At 41.9% G+C, this 6,458-nt stretch overlaps 1 pseudogene; it reads left to right on the top strand.

Moving 5' to 3' along the window:
- LOC137105072 (uncharacterized) overlaps positions 1-6,458 on the top strand; it is a 47,857-nt pseudogene that overhangs the window by 2,294 nt on the left and 39,105 nt on the right.

Genomic DNA, 6,458 nt, shown 5'->3' on the forward strand with positions numbered 1-6,458 from the left:
TATTTAGACCAAAATGTTTTCTGCATTTAGTGCTGGAAAAAAAGCCACAGTAACTCTGTTACTGATTTATTCAGCTGTTGAAGTACATTTATTTGCAATGTTATATGCAAAGTAAAATTTTACTTTAAAATGATACATTTTATACGTAAAACTGAACATGTGGCTGTGATATAAAAATGTTTTCAAAGACAGAAGGAGAAGGAAAGGAAAGTTTCTGTAGAGGAGCAGCTGTCCTGCTGTGCTTTGTGTCAGGACGTCCTGAAGGATCCAGTCTCTACCAGCTGTGGACACTGGTTCTGCAGACAGTGCATCACCTCATACTGGGACCAGTCTGGTTCATCAGGAGACTCCTCCTGTCCCCAGTGTGGAGAAACATCCAGAACAAGACCTGGACTGAAGACAGTCAATCAGACAGGTACATGTGATCATGACTAGGTTTTTATTAATATTACATACAGTATTCCAAATTGTGTCTTTCAATTTTTTGTGTTTGATGCTTTTTGTGTTGTATTCTTTTTTTATCCTCACATAGTTTCTTGTCTTTCAGCAGATGTTGGTCTGCAGGAGGTTTTACATGAACATAAGATCAGTCTGAGGAGGAGATGTGAATGTGTGACTGAAGGAAGTGATGAAACAGGAAGTGGAACCCTCCTCAACAGGATCTACACTGAGCTCTACATCACAGAGGGACAGAGTGAAGAGGTTAATACCCAACATGAGGTGAGGCACCTTGAGACAGCTTCCAAGATGAAGACCCTCCATGACACTCCAATCAAGGTCCACGACATCTTTAAAGCCTTACCTGACCAACAGAGACACATCAGAGTGGTTCTGACCAACGGTGTCGCTGGTGTTGGAAAAACCTTCTCGGTGCAGAAGTTCAGTCTGGACTGGGCAGAGGGCTTGGAAAACCAAGATGTCAGTGTCCTGGTTCTGCTTTCGTTCAGGGAGCTGAACTTGATCAAAGATGAGCAGTACAGTCTTCTTACGCTGCTCCATGTTTTCCATCCAACATTACAGAAGGTCACAGCAGAGCAGCTGGCTGTCTGTAAACTTTTGTTCATCTTTGACGGCCTGGATGAAAGCAGACGTTCACTGGATTTCAACAACAGTGAGGTTGTGTCTGATGTCACACAGAAGTCATCAGTCGACGTGCTGTTGACAAACCTCATCAAGGGGAATCTGCTTCCCTCGGCTCTGGTCTGGATAACTTCCAGACCTGCAGCAGCCAATCAGATCCCTCCTACATGTGTCGACAAGGTAACAGAAGTACGAGGCTTCACTGACGCCCAGAAGGAGGAGTACTTCAGGAGGAGGTTCAGTGATGAAGAGCTGTCCAGCAGAATCATCTCCCACATCAAGACATCCAGGAGCCTCCACATCATGTGTCAAATCCCAGTCTTCTGCTGGATCACTGCTACAGTTCTGGAGCACATGCTGACCACAGAGCAGAGAGGAGAGCTGCCCAAGACCCTGACTGACATGTACTCACACTTCCTGCTGGTTCAGACCAAGAGGAAGAAGAACAAGTATGCTGAGGGACATGAGACCATCCACAGGAGCTGATGGAGGCTGACAGGGAAGTTCTTGTGAAGCTTGGGAGGCTGGCGTTTGAACATCTGGAGAAAGGAAACATCATGTTCTACCAAGAAGACCTGGAGCAGTGTGGTCTTGATGTCACAGAGGCCTTGGTGTACTCAGGAGTTTGTACAGAGATCTTCAAAAGAGAGAGTGTGATCTTCCAGAAAACAGTCTACTGCTTTGTTCATCTGAGCATCCAGGAGTTTCTGGCTGCAGTTTACTTCTTCCACTGTTACAACAACGGGGAGAGAAAGGTAGTGGAGACCTTCCTAAAGGGCTACAAACGTAAGCACTCAAATCTAAAATCTTTTCTCAAAAAGATTGATGAACACTCTGTAAGCAATAATACCCTTGATTCAGCAGTGGATGCCTTTCTGAGGGAAACAATGTTAAAATCCCTAAAAAGTCAAAATGGCCACCTGGACCTGTTTGTCCGCTTCCTTCATGGCCTTTCTCTGGAGTTCAACCAGAGACTCTTAGGAGGTCTGCTGGGTCAGACAGAGAATGGTCCAGAAATCATCCAGAGAATCATCAACAACCTGAAGAAGATCAACAGTTATAAAATCTCACCTGACAGAAGCATCAACATCTTCCACTGTCTGATTGAAGTGAGCGACCACTCAGTACACTGGGAGATTCAGAACTTCCTGAAGACAGAGAACAGATCAGAGAAGAAACTCTCTGATATTCACTGTTCAGCTCTGGCCTACATGCTGCAGATGTCAGAGGAGGTTCTGGATGAGGTGGACCTGAGCATGTACAATGCAACAGAGCAAGGACGACTGAGATTGATTTCGGCTGTAAGGAACTGCAGAAAGGCTCAGTAAGTCCACATGTGATTACTAACATTGTCTATCACTGTAGATTTGTACTTGAGTTTAAGGGAGGAATGAATGTAGAAGGAATGTAAAATTAAAAAAATGCAAAGATTAAAGTCATATATGCTCTAACCAGATTTGCAGGTTGTCGTCTCTCAGAGACTCACTGTGAAGTTGTGGCCTCAGCTCTGAAGTCCAACCCTTCTCATCTCACAGAACTGGACCTGAGTAGAAACAAGTTAAAAGATTCAGATGTAAACTTGCTGTCTGCTGGACTGGAGAGTCCACATTGTAAATTGAAGATTCTGAGGTAGGTTCATTGATTTTTTTTAATATTGGAGTTCTCTATATTTATTCAATGCAAGTAATTTTACTTCAAAATGTATTTGGTTTTAAATGTTTGTGATATGCATAAATCAAAGAAACATGAAGTCAGTTCTAACGATGCTGTAGAGTGATTGACATAAATGACATTTAGAGATCTCATGAGAAAATGCTGGGATTTCTTACTGTGAAGCTCTCACCTCACAGGATGAACAATAATATGAACTTTCACTTTAAGATTGTTAAACAGTTACATAAACCTAATATTAAATACATGAAGGAAAAAGTCATGCTATTAATGAATCTGTGTTGAAGTCTGACATTACTAGGATCCAAATAACAGAATGACAAAGTCGTTACTAGAGAAGAGGTCAGTAATTAGACATTTTTTGATTCTTTGTTCAGATTGAGTCACTGCAGTTTGTCAGAGATCAGCTGTGATTCTCTGGTCTCAGCTCTGAAGTCCAACCCCTCCCATCTGAGAGAACTGGACCTGAGCTTAAACAACCTGCAGGACTCAGGAGTGAAGCTGCTGTGCGGTTTTCTGGAGAGTCCACTCTGTAGACTGGACACTCTGAGGTCAGACACATTTTTTTTTTTTTAGTCTTTACAGTTTAAAAGTATATTCATGAGTTTATATTCTGTTACCTTAAAGTATTTACAGAAAACGTCTATAACAATGGTGATGGATGTGATGTGCACCTGTGCAGTGTGAAGCGCCTTTATCCTTTATTCTTCTAAGGGACTTTTTCTAAGGAACAAATTTAACTTATGTCTCAAAATGATTGCAGTTGGAAGTAATTCACTGGTTATGAAAAAAAATTAAACAAAATACAAAATGAAATCTGTATAAAAGGTGCTGTCATTAATTAACAGTTGGGCAGTTAACAATGACATTTGTCAAAGGTTCCATAACATAAGCTTGAGTTCTGATTCAATTCTCAGCTGACACGGTGTTTGCTATCTTATGCCTCGTCACTGACCAGACATCTGAGGCTATTCAGCACTCACAGAACCAGTTTTCAAGGTTACTGAGCCTTCACTGTCCGCTCTATTACAGTAACTGTGGTCATGCTACAGTTTCAGAGGTACAATTATAAAGTCTTTTTGCAACTAATACGTGTTTATGGATTAGAGATTAATAATGCATTATCAATGTTTGTAGACTGTATTTTCTACGTTTCTTTAATACCTAGCAGTGTCCAAAACACATTAGATGGTAAAAAAATTATTTGATGTGGTAAAATACATTAAAATGGGAAGGTGGCCCCTGCCCCTCAGACGCTTGAAGCCTGCTCTGCCTACCCAAACTTAAGAGTTGAGGTCTCGGTGGACATTTGTGTTGTATTTTTGCCTTTGTTTGGTAGTAGCAGTGCAGATGTTGGTAGTGAAAGGATGAAGTCGGGCACAACTTTCAGTGTTGTATCTCGGATGTTCTGCTGGTGTCGTAGGCCATAAACACAAGGCTACCAGGGAGTGTTTGATTTCTGATGTCCAGTCTTATTACATGGTTTATTCTCCATTTAGACTGAATAACTGCAGGTTGTCAGAGATCGGCTGTGATTCTCTGGTCTCAGCTCTGAAGTCCAACCCCTCCCATCTGAGACAACTGGACCTGAGCTCCAATAAGCTGCAGGATTCAGGAGTGAAGCTGCTGTGTGGTTTTCTGGAGAGTCCACACTGTAAACTGGAGACTCTGAGGTCAGTTCCCTTAAATCCAGTACATTTTGTTTCATGTTTTTATGTGACAGATTAGTAAGTTTTTTTTTACATGTTTTAACGGTGTCAGCAGACTAAGAGTTGAGTTTAGAGTTAAGAAAGTATAACATTGCAAAAGTAGAATTTATGGAAGAGCTGCTTTATTGGATTGGATTAAATTGCACAGGGGGTCATAATCTAATGCCTGATTGCTTTATATTATCAATGAGAAACATTCAGCATGTTGCAAACAGCACACAGACTTAACCCTGCCATCATGCACAACATTTTTATGGAAAAAAGTTCAGTCCCAGGTTTTCACCTGAACTTTCGCAACTATATTGGATACAAATTCACTCAGGAACCAGTACTGACAGCAGAGGAACATTGTCATCAGAATTCTAGGAAAAGTAAAATCTGACCTATATGAGGTATCTGCCTTATCAAATTGTAATAGTGATGGAGCAGCATTTTTGAAACCAGTAAAGTCCTTAAGGTTCAAGCTCACCACTGGTTGACACTAGTAATTATCAGTGACTTTGGGGTCATTGTTTAAACATGTTCATGTTCCTTTGAACCAAGACAGTAAATAAGTACAAAGTACAACTACTGATCAATAAGTAAGAAAAAACCCATCTAGAGGAGTAAACATAAATTAAATAAAAACAATGCCATTTGTCCATTTGGACCATTCAGCCCCCTCCTCCTTTTTACAGATGGGGATGAGTTCAACAGTTTAATGTCCACTGGGAGAAAGGATCTCCTGTGTTGTTCTGTGGAGAACTTGACTGTGATCAGCCTCTGGCTGAAAGTGCTGCTCTGTGCAGCCAGCACACGGTGGACTGGGTGGGAGGGACTGTCCAGGATTGAGAGGAGTCTGGACGACATTCTCCTCTCAGCCACAACATGCAGTGGGTCCAGCTTCTCCCCCAGAACATAACCAGTCCTCCTTCTTAGTTTATCCAGTCTGTTACTGTCTGCCACCTTCATATTACTAACTGGGTTTTAATAAATACTAACACACAATTTTTAATATACGTCTTTGATTCTTTATTCAGATTGTGTCGCTGCAGTTTGTCAGAGATCAGTTGTGATTCTCTAGTCTCAGCTCTGAAGTCCAACCCCTCCCATCTGAGAGAACTGGACCTGAGGTCAAACTGGGACCTGCAGGATTCAGGAGTGAAGCTGCTGTGTGGTTTTCTGGAGAGTCCACACTGTAGACTGGAGACTCTGAGGTCAGACTCTATGTTTTAACTTGTGCTGAGGTCATTATGATGTGAAAGTTGACAATAAACTGTAAATATAATCCAATTTATCCTTCACATTGCCCTTAACAGGTTTTAAAAATAATGAACACACTTATAATGTTTTACTCCATTAAATATTTCAACTTGGTCTGTACACTTTTTTGTTACTCTAGATTCCATAAAATTGTTAAATATAAATTGGATATATACTTTATATGAGAGCTAGATGGAAGCTGGCTAAGCACAGCTGCTCACATTCTGCTCTGAAAACACTGTGTCTCTTTATACTGGATGCTGTATCGCTGACTGACAGATGATGAAGTGAGTGTCTGGAAACACTCATTGATCTCTGTTCTCTCTCATTCTCTCTACAGATGGAAGAGGTGGGAGAGTGTGCAGAGAGGCTCTGACTGGACCGTGTTACTGGGAGGTAGAGTGGAGAGGAGAGCTTCATCCAGCAGTGACTGACAGAGGAATCAGAAGAAGGGGAGATGACTCTCAGTGCTGCAGTCTGAACTGCTCTGAGAACAGCTCCACTGTCAGACACAATGTCAAGTCCACCATCATCCCTGTGTGATCCTCTGGATCTGACAGAGGATCAGCAGTGGATCTGGATCTGCTCTGCTGCTGCTCTGTCCTTCTACACAGTCTCTGCAGACACACTGAGACTCCTCCACTGCTTCTGCTCCACACTCAACCACCTCCTCCACCTCCACCTGGATTTGACTTTGTCTTGTTTGATTCATTCAGATCTTCTGAAGACAAACTGACTCTGCACATTAGTTCTGTT

Source organism: Channa argus, chromosome 19, assembly GCF_033026475.1.
Source record: "Channa argus isolate prfri chromosome 19, Channa argus male v1.0, whole genome shotgun sequence".
In the NCBI taxonomy this organism is placed as follows: Eukaryota; Metazoa; Chordata; class Actinopteri; order Anabantiformes; family Channidae; genus Channa; species Channa argus.